A 15,001-nucleotide genomic window follows, 5' to 3' on the forward strand; every position below is an offset into this window, starting at 1 on the left:
GTGATCTCTCCTTGCTAACCAGTCCACCATGAGGAACTTTATCGAACATCTTACTGACATCCAAAGATCATGTACACCACTGTGCCCTTATCAATGCTCTGTGATTCTTCAACAAAACTCAATCAAGTTAGTCAGACTGTATTTCGCACACACAAAGCCAAGTTAACTATCCCTAATCAGTCCTTGCTTTTCCAAATACAATACATCCAAATACTCAGGATTCCCCCCAACAACTTGTCCACGACTCATGACAGGCTCACTGGTCTATAGTTCCCATTCAATTCTCGAGCTAACTGTAGTTGCACTGACATGGAGGAAAGTTGAATAGGTAATTTAATATTTTCAAAACCCTTTCAATTTTTTTATTTCAGGGCATCATCACTTGGGAAGGTGTAACGCTGCCATGGCTGAAGGTTTGAGCAAGAGAGAAAATTAGATATCTTCAACAATAATGGGAATAGACACAGGTATTTTCTGAGAATGAAAAATGTTTTCTCATCTCGAAAAAGGCTGCTGAACTTAAGCAAAAAGTTGACATTGTACGAGGCAATTGGCTAGGTGCTCAGCAGGATGAGGGAAGAAAGTGGCCATTTAGAATAAACTTGTCTATCAAATGGCCCAATGACTGGAATAAATGTGGACTTCTGTCCCAGCTGTAGAGACACTTCCCTCTGCACCAATAGACCCAAGGACGGCATTGCTTATTTATCATTCTGTCCATTTCCAAGGCATTCTAAACAGCCTCTATTAGTCATTCCAAATACAGATGAATGATTTTGCAAGGAGTTGCTCTTTCACTCGGGTAATTTCTCACCCGTGAGCCCAGTAGCAGCAGCAACAGCAACTGTGGGAGAGAAAAGGCCTCAGACTGGAAAAGCATCAAGCCTATATGAACCTCCCTACTTTAAGTCAGGCTGGGATTTGGACGTGAGGTGCAGCAGTGCTTGAGGCTGCGGAGCAATGAGAGGTGAGTGTGGGCCAGGAGGCCACCTGGGGAGGTGAAGGCAAGAAGCTGAGATTTGGCGAGCAGGGGGAGGCTGCGAGGTAGTGAGTGGTTGAGTGTGACTCTCCATGTACATGCGCCAGCCATCTGAAGGACAGCTGTTGATATGGTGCTGTGGTTTTCCTGTGTCACTGGAGAGAACGAATGCACCTCAATAGGGTTAGAGATTGGATGCATAAAGAAACATAGGAATAGGAGTGTATGCTGTTGGTGCGAGGAAAGATTAGGAGCCGGAGTAAGCGATTGAGCACTGGTAACTCCTTTTCAGTTAACTTCTTACATTCATGGCAAAGTTACTGTTTAGTTATGATACACAGAGAGGAAAAATGTATGATCTGTGTCAGTTGAGAGTGGTTTACAGGCATATGGTGCGGGTGTGTGGCTTGTGGCAACAGTCTTCTCTTCAAGTGTTGGGTCCCTCTTCCGCTTGGTGTTTCCCCATCTTCTTGGCCTCTAAAGAAAGCAGCTGTTTGGTGAGGACTGCTCCTGGTCGCCAAGCACTAATTTGACTGAGCAACAGTGAAGTGACAGCAAATTCCTTCCAAGCCTTCATGGTGGATGACTTGGAGGGAATCTTGCAGATGGTTCCATACATTTGATGCCCTTGTATTTCACGATGACAGAGGTTAGAGGTTTGGAAGGTGCTGTCTAAGGAGCCTAGATGAGTTATTGCAGTGTTTCTTGTCAATGGTGCACGCTACTGCCATTCAGTGTTGGTTGTGAAGGGAGTGAATTTTGAAGGTGGTGGATGGGATGCAACATGTGAAACTGATTTGACCTGTCACATGTCAAACCTTTTCAGTGTTGCTCATCCAGGCAAGTTGGAGATTATTTCATAACATTCCTGACTTGTGCCTTGTAGATGGTGGATGCTTTCTACATCTAATCTGTCTATCTCTTTAAGAACATTGTAACATAGTTGATTCTTCTAATCTTCAGAGAAAACATGCCCAGTCTCCTCAATCGCTAATTTATAGGACAGTCCCACCAACCCAGCAATCAGTTTAGTGAACATCCCTATACTCCTTCTTAGGTAAATAGGCAGGAGGACCAGAGTGCACACAATACTCCAGGTGAGATCTCACCTCTACAAAGGAAACCAACAGCTAACACCTAATTTGCCTTCTGAATTGTTTTCTGCAGTGACATGCAAACGTTCAGTACCTTGTGAACAGGAATATCTTGGTCCTTCTAGACCTCAATATTTTCAAACTTTCCCAATTTTAAGAAATGGTCTGCATTGTCAGGCCTCCAACCTTGTACTTATTCACATTCTCTTCCATCTCCCATGCTCTTCTGTATTCACTCGGCCTATTTAAGTCTACCTGAAGCCTTTTGGCACTTTCCTCAGTATTTGTAATCTCACTAAAATTAATGTCATCTGCATACTTGGAAATATTACAATCACTCCCCAGAACAGGGCCCCAATCACTCATCCTTCTGGTCACAGCTTGACAACCTGAGAATGACTCTTTCAATATGATCTTATTAAATAGCGGCACAGCGTGGAGAACCAATTGGCTTCTTGCTTGTATTTGCTGTGGCATTGTCAGGACAGTGTGTCAATTTACAATGAGATAACTGGAATATGGGGTGGGTGGTTCTTATTAAAGATCCAAGGGAAAGTAGCACCAACATTGAACTTTTCATGTTGAGTACAGAGTGAAATCAGCTGATTATTGAAACAGTTCTTGATCCTTGTCCACTTTCAAGTTTTTTCCTTAACCGATTCAGTTGCTGCTCACAGGTTTATTGAAGCTGAAAATAAAATCTGCACCAATTTATTCAATAGTAATTGCCAAAATCACTATTTGGAATGGTATTTGGAAATTGTTGTAATGATAATATAGCTAACATTGAGAACTGCTATCTCTCTGTTCTAGCTGAAGGTATTCAGTAGAAACACAAGGAGATATTCCAGGTACAAACTGAAAAGCTGTGTGAACACCATCCGAAGAAACCAGTTTCCAGCTGGTTGATCGATATGCTGAGTTAATGCTAATCGCTAATGTACGAGATTGGACATTTACAAAAGATGAACGTCTGGTAAGAGGCTGAGTCCGTGAAGAGTGGAGAGAGAAACATCCCTGGAGAGAACTAGAAAAAATACAACTGATCAGTTGTTCCAGAACAGTTTTTTCCTCCCCAGAGAACTTCCACATCTGGGAGTACGGTAGCAGTGATTGTGGACCCAGGGACTGGAAAAACAACAATGGTAGAAAAGACTGTGATTGGGCCACTGGGAAAATATACCCCAGAATTTTAATCTGTTTTCCTTTTTAAATTTCGGGATTTGAATGGTATTCACTCAGGAATGCTGGAACAGTATCCTTACTTTGGGAATGATATGGGAGAGGTCTGGAAGAACCCAGAGGGATTGCTTTATATATTTGATGGTTTGGAAGAAATCAAAGACAGTATTGATTTTTCTGATGGTCTGAAAAGTAGACCCTCAGTTCATGTGCTCTGATCCTGAATGCTGGTGTGACAGTTTCTGACATTGTGTACACTCTAATCCAGCACAAGCTGCTCCCGGGATGTTCAGTGCTCCTGGCCAGCTGTCCCATTTATTGGAAATAGCTGAGATCAGTGTCTGGGCTGAAATCCTGCGATTTGTTGGTGATGAGCGGGATGAATATTTCCACTGGCTTTTTAAAGATCAGATGATGGCAGCAGCTGTTTTCAAACAAGTGAAGGGGAACAAGATCCTATGTACCATGGTCTACAACGTTTCGTGCTACTGGATCCTCGATCTGTTACTGAGTCCCTTTTTCACATAACAAGACAGGAAATTGCAGCAACTTCCCAAGATCATCACCCAACTATATTCTTACTATAGTTACAACATTGTGAAAAGCCATGGCTGAGAGAGTGAAGACCCCTGTGTTATGTTACTGAAGCTTGGTGAGGTGGCTTTCACAGGATTCTGAAGAGGAAGGTTGTGTTCAGGAATGAAGTTCCTGTCTGGGTTCCTAATGGAACTACTGGAGAGAGATGATTCTGTGCACTGTCTGGTTTACACATTCCCACACCTCGCCAGCCAAGACTTTGTCGCTGCCCTCTCACAAAGCCTGATCCCAGATCCCAGGGACATTTGAAGATCTGCAGTGAAGCCCAAAGCAAGGAAAATGAGCTTGATGGATTGAGGCTGTCTCCTGGTTGATAGTGAATTCCATGACACAATTAACCACCTCAACGTACAAGACAATTCTGAAGGATTCCAATATCTGGCTCCTGAATGCCAAGTATTGAGGTAATGCTATGCTGGTTCTTAAATCCTTTCTAAATCTTCTCTAGTTAAGTAATATCCTTCCTGTAGCAGGGTCACCAGAACTGCCTGGCGGGAGGGTTATGTTGTCTCATTTTAACAGAGATTGGAATTAAAGAAGAAACAGAAATAGAGCAAATTTTGCGGTCGTGATCATTAATATCTTGGAGAGTATTTCTGATAAGGGTTTAGAGTGAACTGAGGGGGATTGAGAGGTTTTACAGGTGACGGTACATTTGTATAGATCTTATGAGCTAAGATGAATGTTGGGATCTTTTGGAAGATCTGAAGCATGGACTTTGGTGTGAATTATCCATGAATTTTGAACTTGTTAATGGGCAATTTCCCTTCTACACGCGACTCTCTGTAGAAACCTGCAACTCTGGGATAGAGCAGAAAGGTTTTGCCAGTTCTGACGCATTTACTTGATTAGTTCTCCAGGAAAAAGATAGTATGAAGCCTAGTCTTAACTCCTGTCAGATTGTAAAACTGAATTCACAGTCATGGCATGAACACTCCATTGCCCCCAAATCTTGGAGTCACGCAACATGGAAACAACAGATCCTTCTTTCTAACTGATCCTCGCTGACCAGGTTTCCCAAATTAAACTAGTCAGATTTGTCTACAATTGGTTTATATTCCTCTGAACCTTTCCGATTCACATACCTGTCCAGATAGCTTCCTCTGGCTGTTCATTCTGCATACAAACCACCCTCAGTGGAAAAAATTGCCCCACGCATTCCACCTCCTCACCCCCAATCTCTCGGTCTCTTTTCGAAACACTACCCAGGGCTCCACCATTAACTGATTAAATCCTGCCCTTGTTGTACAAAAATGCAATAAACTCCATCTGCCACTTCTCAGCCTATTTTCCCAATTGATCATGATCCCTTTCTAATCTCAGATAACCTCCTTGGCTATTGACCATACTAACAAAGAGATCGGTGTAAGGAAGGGGCTGAGCACTATTTCTGAAGCACTTGCATGGACAGTAGTATCAACAGGACAAGGAAATGGCGATGGGGTGGGGAGCATGATAGGTATCGGAGTCTGTGAGCTTATACATGCAATTGACAAGGAGGCAATTGTCTGAAATGGAATAGGAGAAAGTGAAGACAGGAGAAAGGGACCACAGAAGCTCCACTGAAAAAAGGGCATTTGTGGAAACTGAAAATAGGTCAAAGAATTTACTCCATATCCAGCTGATTGAAGGGGATGGTGTCAAGACAGTAATGAAAGTACTGGCTATAGCAAGGTAGCTGAGTCAGACTGGAACAAAAACAAATACACACAGGCAGCAACACCAGTGCGTCCTACACCAACACTATTTAAGCGGGAATGCTCCAGTGTTTATACCCAGCACCCACACAAACACCCCTTACAACAGCACATGGGCTAGCAGCAGGAACAGTGATATTTTTTTCATTTCCAGATCAGAACTGTTGTTTAACAGTTGATTGTGTCAATGAGCTGAAATGAATCAAGTCCAAATAGGGCTCTGGGACCCACAAGAGATGGTTGAAGGAAGCTGAAAGGGAAAGGGATTGATGGGTCCTTCTCAGGGAAGATCCCAAGCACTGATAATTTTATTCTGCTCCTTTTAACTGAGCTTTACACCAGTTAGAGAAAGGTCAACATGGACAAGAATGTGAGTGAACTTTAACACAAACACACAAAACTTACTCTCAGTCTGACTGCACCCCTTCATCAATCTTGACAAGCCCTTGAACTGACTATCTCCTGACCCAAACTGACTAATTTTGACTAACCTCAGGAACCTGCCACCCTCTGCATCCACCACCCTCTTAACTTACCACTGTAGTCACTTACCTCACCCACATGCCCACCTTGCCCTTTTATGAACTCACTCACAAGATTTGAGCATTTATCATCCATCCCTAGCTGCCCTCAGGAGGGTTCTGCATTTTTGAGCTGTTGTAGTCCATTCACTCATTCGCTGATTCAGTTGTTCATTCAGGCAGACATTCAGACACACGTGCCAAAATGAGTTGTCTTCTGCTTCCCTTGAGCCTACAGCATATCAACAAAGATATCCAAGGGATGCTAGACTTCTCACTTCTGGAGAAGCCAGGCTTAAACGACACTCCTAGAAATACCAAATAACATCTGGGAATGGAAACGTTTGAGCAGTTGGCTCTCCATTGATTGTTGCTTTGCAGAAGATCCAAGTATTTAATAAATGACAAAAGAGGTCATTTGCAAAAGAAGTAAAGGTGAAGTAAGGTAAAACATCGTCACTTAGCAAATAGTTGATGTATGGATTGTATATCTGGGAATATGGTGAAGGCAGGTTCAATCGAGGCATTCAACAAGGCATTTGATGATCATTTGGCTAGAAATGATGTGCAATGATATGGGGGGAGAAAAGCAGGCGATTAACACTAGTAATGATGCTCATAGAGAAGGCAGTGCTGGCACAATGGGCCAAATGGTCTCTTCCTGCACTTATGCACTTCTGTGATTCTGCGTGATATCAGACTTCACCACAGCATAAGACCAGTGATAGTGAATTGACAGCCAGTCCACTTTGTTCTTGTTTCTCTGTTCCATTGGCTTGGGAAAGTGAAATTTCATTGAAAGTGAAATTGGGTGAGGGATAGCTCCAGTGATGGGTCTTTAGTCAAATCTCATTGTTACTTGCCATTTATTAATTGCAGTAGAACCTTCCAATTTGTCCTGTTGAATTGTATTTTTACTTCAAAGAACCTTCCAATATGACTTTTTCGTGTTTCCTGTAATACTCAAGACACAAACTTTGCATATATTTTGGTTTGACTGTATATGTTTCTCGCTACCTTTGTTTAGTCTCCAGAGTAATGACCCAGGAGATTCAGGAATAAAATTACATCTGTGATTGAGAGGAAACCAAACTGCAAAATACAGGGACTGGAGTAAGTAGCAGAATGTAAGATGTTTATAATGGCTAGATGTCTGACAATGTACACTTAATAAAATGTGTGCAAGTTTAAGCATATCAGGAATGACATTAATAGCAAACAGTGGATGTGAAATTGGACAAGAGTGGAGAGGTAAAACAGATGGCATCATATTTGCCAGCTTTTCCAGGCCTACCCAGTAATCAAACTCTGAATTGATTGAACCTAAAATCCGGCTGTGCATGGTACAGAAGAATTGGGCAATCTCCTGTATTCTGTCTGTACCAGTGAAAGGACTGTATGTGACTGAGGAATACAAACTGTAAAATACACACGCTGCAGGAAGTACCAGACTTTGTGGCATTGTGTTTGACATTGTCTGACAATGTACTGTATCAGCAACGATTAAAAAGCACTGGATTTCTTAATATCAACAATACTTTATTCACAGTACTCAGTGAGAATGATAAATTCGGTATATTGCAATTAATAAAATGGTATGGTATTGGTATTGTTAAATAAGGTGCACTTTTGTTAGAATTAATAATCGTACAAATATACTTCTATCAGTAACATTGTTCTGTAAAGACTGTACATAGCTGCAGTATCCTTGTCCATACTGAATTTTATACATGCTATCTTTTCTGCTTTCCATTATTTCCCTTGTTTGATCCAATTTCTAGCATTATTGGTGTCCGTGACAGATTCTGGGACCTAGGATCTCATCTCTGCTCTCATGGCACATTGATCAGTGGGGGAGAGAGAAGTACTGGGCATTCATTCATAACAACTGGGTGGCTACAATTGTAGATTAATATTTGAGCCACATCATTTGCGTCATTGAACCTGTTACTAATAAAACCATTGAGAGATTACTGCAAGAAAGAATGCCATTCAAACTGTGCCAGCTTTCCTCACAAACACCTACAAAGTTTTATTTGTCTTCCTTCTCGCTGTCAATTTACGCATTTTGCTTTTACGAAAATAATCTTTTGCTGTCTTGAATGCCTGATTTGTACCGACCTTACCACACCCACAGGCAGAACATTCCAGATTCTAACCATTTCATGCCAAAAATAATTTCCATATGTTGCCATTGCTTCTTTTACCACTTACCTGAAATAAATACTTTCTGGTTCTCTATTCTTTCACCAATGGGAATGCTTTTATCCCATGTCTTCTAAGTTAATGGATACACTAAGTTCTGAAAATATTTTATGCTGTCTACTTAATTTTAGAACTGATTACCTTCACTATGCACAGAATAATCAAGAAAATTGAAATATTCCTTTGAATTCAATCTGATGAGACTTCAGGAAAGTATTAATGTAACCTTCCTTACTTTGACTTGGCCCTCAGTAATGACAATCCTAAGTTTTTTACTGTTGGTAATGCAGACATTTTCTGCACTTAAAATCAAGATGAGTTAATATTTGAATTAACATTTTGAGGTTGGAGAACTAAAGCAATTTGTTCTGTAAGTGGGGCTAAGAGCTAAATATAAATCCTAGTACATGTTTCTATATCCTTGTGCACTTGATTGACACCACATCTGCATGCATCCCCAGTCCCTCCATCATCGATGCTCAGTAGCAGCAGTGCGTATTATCGACAAGTTGCGCTGCAGAAGTTCATCAAAGATCCTTTGACAGTACCTCTCAATCCGTGACCACTTCCATCTAGAAGGACAAGTGCAGCAGATACATAGGAGCACCACCCTTGAAAATTCCACTCTAAACCACTCACCATCCTGAGTTAGAAATATCACTGCGATTCAAAAAGCTCATCCCCGTGTTTTGAAGGTGACAACTGGGAATGAGCAATAAATGCTGGCCCAGCCAGCGATGCCAATTCCCATGACTGAAAACAGAGAAAAGCTCAATTGGGAATTGTGATTTATTGCTCTTGATGTCAGGGAAGGCACTGCTTGAGTTCTGATGGGATGCTCCCAGGCTTATCATTGTCATCTATGTCATTCAGGACCTAGGAACATTCCACCTGCTTCCTGTCTTCAGTTTACTGGAACAGAATATCCCATATTTTACAGTTACGTCTGTGTCAGAAATACTGCTGTTTAATAAACTTTAGTTCTTGTTCTTTCTTTGTCCCCCCTAGGGTATGTTCTACTGCCTTCTCGGAGCTTTGTGCTGAGAAACTTGCCTTTGCTTTCAGTACCAACCAGTCACTGATGGAGTTGTCCATCTCATTAAACATCTTAACCAACAATTCTGTCCCCTCATTGTTCCACCGTGTACAAACTGCAGAGTCTGCAATGGATCAAGTGAGTGTTTATGAGCTGCTTTAGTATTAGAAATTCAATATAGATTAGGCTCAATATGTTTCTATATTTATTATTGAGCACTAACCCCAGTCTCTCCATTATTTACACCGTGTTTCCATCTCTTTAGTTTCTGTTTAATCTTCAATGTGTTTCAGATTGTGGGGAAATGGAGTTCACTCCAAATGGGAAGTCGCTCCGATCCAGACTGAGAGGGACTGTGTGAATCTTGGAAGTTATGAGCATCACTACTGTTGTCATTTGAATATTTTTTGCTGATTCTGCACCCTACCCCCACTTCCTTCAACTGGCTGTGTTCAAGGTTGAAATTCTATTGACCATTTCCCAGTCTGCACTCGAGCTAACGGAGGGCCATCTCTCATTGTGAGGTCAGAGGCCCAGTCATAGGGTCATGAGACTCAGGGGCCCGGACTCGGTGTGGTTTCTACAGGATATCTTTGCCTCATTGTGACCTGCTGGGGACATGCATTGGCATGAAGAAGCCAGAGTGGGACTCTGTCTGGACTGCAATGGAACAGTGACAGTTACACTCAATATTTGTGTGTCTGTGGGGTACATTACTCCAGGTTCCTGCTCAGTACCTTACCCAGTAAGCCTGCTGGAAGATTTAGATTACTTACAGTAGTGGAAACAGGTCTTTCGGCCAAACAAGTCCACATCGATCCTCTGAAGAGCAACCCACCCAGACCTATTCCCCTACATTTACCCCTTTGCCTAACACTACGGGCAATTTAGCATGGCCAATTCACCTAACCTGCACATTTTTGGACTGTGGGAGGAAACCGGAGCACCCGGAGGAAACCCACACAGACACGGGGAGAATGTGCAAACTCCACACAGAAAGTTCCCTGAGGTGGGAATTGAACCTGGGTCTCTGGCACTGTGAGGCAGTAGTGCTAACCACCACTGTGAGGCAGTAGTGCCCTGTGAATCTGTGTCGGAGTAAAAGGGGACTGTGCCTCTCACCTGAGATGGACTCCTCTGCCAATAACATCCACTCTCTGGATTCACTCAGAGTGACAGCTTTGTCTTGGATATTCCTCGAATTGGACTCCACAATCAAGCAGCTCCAGGGAGAGAGAAAAATAAAGGATAAGCTTGAGAATGGAACATTGAGCACAAAACCCCAGCTTCCTGGGTAACTGCACAAGCCAATGTATCCGCTAGAGTAAATTGCAGGACTTTGCTGGGAGTTAATTCTCAGAGTGACAGAATGTTCCTACTTTGTTAGGATGATCTCCTCACTCTGTTGCATTATGTTGAAGTATTTGCAGTATTGCTTTTTCTTTTGAAGAGAATATTCCATCAGTGATAGTATAGTGTCTGGAAATGGCAGAATCCAAGCATGAATGAGAAGCAGATATTAAAACAAAACATTCTGATCACACATTTTGTCGAAGGATTGTCACATTTCTTTCTGTGTCACACCATGTGTGTTCCTAATACAGGAACTGGTTGTAAAAGACAACATGCCAGTGACAATCAGACAACAGTGCAGAATAAAAACTAAGAACTGTGGATGCTGTAAATAAGAAACAAAAATAGAAGTTTTTTGTGCCTCACAACACACTTCACATTCAACAACCAGATATACGAACAAATCAACGGAACACCCATGGGCTCACCGATCTCTGGACTCATCGCAGAAGCAGTAATGCAAAGGTGGTAAGACAAACAGTCTTACCACAAATCCAACCCAAACTCTGGTCAGATATGTTGATGACACCTTTGTAATCATTAAAAACACAGAAATAGAGAAAACACACCGGATCATCAACACCACACTCACAGGAATCCGATTCACGAGAGAAGAAGAAAAGGATAACCAACTCCCATTCCTAGACGTGATGGTACAGAGAACACCGAACGGAGAATTCACCACAAGGGTACACAGGAAAGCCACACACACAGACCAAGTCCTGAACTATGAAAGCAACCACCCCAACACACACAAACGAAGTTGCATCAAGACACTATTCAAAAGAGCCACAACACACTGCAGCACACAAGAACTGCAAAAAGAGGAAGAGGAACACCTGTACAAGGTGTTCGCCAAAAACGGATACCCGCGCAATTTCATCAACACATGCCTCAGAGAAGGACAACGGAACGAGGACATGCCGCAACCCAAAGGACTAGCCACACTACCATACGTCAGGAGCATTTCAGAACTGACAGCCAGACTACTGCGACCACTAGGATTTATAACAGCACACAAACCAACAGCCACCCTCAGACAACAACTCACCAGAACGAAGGACCCGATACCCAGCATGAGCAAAACTAATGTAGTGTACAAAATCCCATGCAAGGACTGCACAAAACACTATATAGGACAAACGGGAAGACAGCTAACGATCCGCATCCATGAACACCAACTCGCCACGACCAGCTATCCTTAGTAGCCACACACGCAGACGACAAGCAACATGAATTCGACTGGGACAACACTACCATTATTGGGCAAGCCAAACAAAGAACAGCCAGGGAATTCCTAGAAGCATGGCACTCATCCACAAACTCCATCAACAAACAAATCGACCTGGACCCAATATACCGGCCTCTACAGCGGACAGCTGAAACTGACAACCGGAAGCGGCAGGGACAGGCCACTATAAATGCCGGAGGAAACACCACAGAAGCGCTTCACAGGAGGCTCCCAAGCACTGAGGATGTCACCTAGATAGGGGACGAAACGTTTGCAACAAAAATTCCCAGCTTGGCGAACAGAACCACAACAAAAATAGAAGTTGCCAGTAAAGTGCAGCAAGTCTGGCAGCATCTGTGGAGGGAAATCAGTTGTGACGATGGGTCACTCTATCCGAATTGTTAACACTGATTTCTCTCAACAAATGCTGCCAGACTTGCCGAGCTTTTCCGAAAATGTTTAGTTTTGTTTCAGAAGCCAATGCAGGCTCAGTGAGCCTTCACTGGTGATGGTGTCTATTACTGGAGCATTGCTTTACTTTTAGGGATTCACAACTTGTTTGATATTTGGTGTCTTACCCCATTTGCAGATACAATGGATAACGGGTTGGCTGGCCAGGCTAGAATTTTTGTCCAACCCTAATTGCTCAGTGTGTAATTAAGAGTGAACCACATTGCTGTGCGTCTGAAGTCACATGCGGATAAGATGAGTTTTCTTCCATGGACGTCAATGAAACTGGTGGTTTTATTTTTCCTAATAAGAAATAATGGTTTCATGGTCCTCATTAAACTTTCCATTCCAGGATTTTACTAAATTCTGATTCCATCATCTGCCATGTTAGGATTTGAACCCAGTTCTTAGAACATTACCTGGGTCACTGGATTCCTGGCCAGTCATGTCCATATCCTGTGAATAAAAAGAAATTGCCTTGCATATTTGTGGTCCATGTGAGTATCAAGAACACAGGAGAGACAATGAAAGGGATTCTGCTGAGGGAACCTGGCCATCTGAGGTTTAAATTAAAACACAGGATGCCAATTTGAATAGACTCTGCACTGCTGTGGTGAAATTGTAATGGTTGAAATCAGATCATATTTTGGCACCTGTAACTCAATAAATTGATGTAGGACAAATGAGTTTTGATTCATGGGACACTGACACCAGTCCTGGGTGAACTGTTGGGGCAGTCTCTATCTTCATTGAACATAATTTCTCTTTGTAATTCTTTTCCACAGAGAGCAGCAGTTGCTCAATCGTTATTGAGAATGAGTTTGACAGAATTTGGATCTACAAGGGAATTAATTAATGGTTGTGGGAGTGGAGGTGATGTCAGCTAGAATGTAGAGAAGATGAATTTTCTTTTATGGGGAGGTTTAATTGCCCCCAAGATGCTCTGCTGCTTGTGGTGAGGTGACATGGGAGGCGATGAGCTGGCTCAGTGCTACTGTGACAATTGATATTTTATTACATGGTTGTGCTGAAATTAAGCTTATTAATTATTCCCTTTCAATAATACTAATTACATGAAGGTTTTTTTTTCACTCCAAGCACACCCACCACAGTCCGACCTCCCAACCATAGTTTATTTAAGTGAGTGGACTGCAGCAGTTTCATTAGTAGAAGTACTCACTGCACCCTCCTCTAAGTCCTCTCTGACCTCGAGCTTTTAAAGATGCACTAAACCAGCACAATCTTGCAAAATTGACTGCTCTCCTCTCAAGCTGCTTTAAGCAGAAATCTACACTGTCCTCGTGTACCACATCCTCTCAATCTGTTTCAGTGATGCTGACCTGGAGCACACTCCTCGCAGCCTGCTTCACGGAGCTACTGATTTGCTGCACACTCAGAAACATAGAAAAAAGTTGCAGAAGTAGGCCAATCAATCGTTCGAGCCAGCACCATCATTCAATATGATGATGGCTGATCATCCAATTTCAGTATCCCATTCCTGCTTTCTCTCCAAACGCCTTGATCTCTTTAGCCACAGGGCCATTTCCAGTTCCCTGAATATATATCTTCTGACCTGTTCCCAACAGCTGTCTGTGGTAGAGAATTCCACAGGTTCAATGGCCACCCCCATTCTCCTAAATTCCAGTGAGTACAAACCCAGTTGATCCAGTCTTTCTTCATGTGTCAGTCCTGCCATCCTTGAAATCAGTTTATTGAAGTTTTGCTTGACTCCCTCAATAGTGAGAATGTCCTTCCTCAGATTAGGAGACCAAAATACTACACAGTACTCAAGGCATAGCCTCCCACATGCTCTATATAACTGCAAGAAGACATCAGTCGTCCTGTATCAAATCCTCTTGCTATGAACGTCAGCATGCTGTAAGCTTTCTCCCACTTCCAGCACCTGCATGCCAGCAGTGAACTGTTCCACCATAACACCCAGGTCTTGTTGGACTTCACCTTTTCCTAAACTGCCACCATTCAGATCATAATCTGCCTTCCTGTTTTTGCCACAAAGTTGATAAACACACATTTATCCGCATTATGTTGCATTTGCAAGTATGTACCCATTCAGCCAGCCTATCCAAGTCACTCTGCAACTTCTCAGCATCCTCCTCATAACACACACTACCATTCAGTTTGTGCTGTCTGCAAATTTGAAGATGTTGCATTCAATTCCTTCGTCCACAGCATTAATGTATTGTGAACAGCTGGGGTCCCAGTACTGAACCCTACGGTACGTCACTGCCTGCCACTCGGAGAATTACCCACTTATTTCAACTCTCTGCTTCCTCTCTGTCAACCAGTTCTCTATTCACATCAAATCACGACCTCTGGTACCATGAGCCATAACTTTGCTTAATAAGCCTTGTCAAAAGCCTTTCGAAAGCCCAAAGTCACAATATCAACCCTTGTTGACCAGACACATCCTCAAAAATTCCAAACGGTTTGTCAAGCGTGATTTCCTTTCGTGAATCCATACTGACTAAGACCAATCCTGTCACTGCTTTCCAAATGCTTAGTTATTACGTCCTTAACATTTACTTCAGCATTTTCGACTCTTATTGATTTCTGGCTAACCGGCCTATAATTCCCCATTTTCTCTCTCCGTCCTTTGTTTTTGAAAAGTACAGTTACATTTTCTCCCCTCCAGTCA

General features: G+C 42.5%; 1 long non-coding RNA gene across 2 annotated transcripts in view; it reads left to right on the plus strand.

The window, feature by feature from the left end:
* The window catches only part of LOC148134736 (uncharacterized), a 35,839-nt gene extending 22,817 nt beyond the window's left edge, over window positions 1–13,022 (plus strand). Inside the window, exons 2-6 of one of the 2 annotated variants that reach the window (XR_015755622.1) lie at window positions 372–467; window positions 2,887–4,256; window positions 7,098–7,183; window positions 9,284–9,449; window positions 9,605–13,022. This is a non-coding gene — a long non-coding RNA (uncharacterized LOC148134736). The remainder of the gene's footprint in view (window positions 1–371; window positions 468–2,886; window positions 4,257–7,097; window positions 7,184–9,283; window positions 9,450–9,604) is intronic. The other variant, XR_015755623.1, reaches the window with a different exon arrangement.
* The last annotated feature ends 1,979 nt before the right edge of the window (window positions 13,023–15,001 follow it).

The sequence above is a fragment of the Chiloscyllium plagiosum genome, unplaced genomic scaffold, assembly GCF_037043375.1.
Source record: "Chiloscyllium plagiosum isolate Xiang-an unplaced genomic scaffold, Cpla_swu_hap1 HiC_scaffold_52, whole genome shotgun sequence".
Classification (NCBI taxonomy): domain Eukaryota; kingdom Metazoa; phylum Chordata; class Chondrichthyes; order Orectolobiformes; family Hemiscylliidae; genus Chiloscyllium; species Chiloscyllium plagiosum.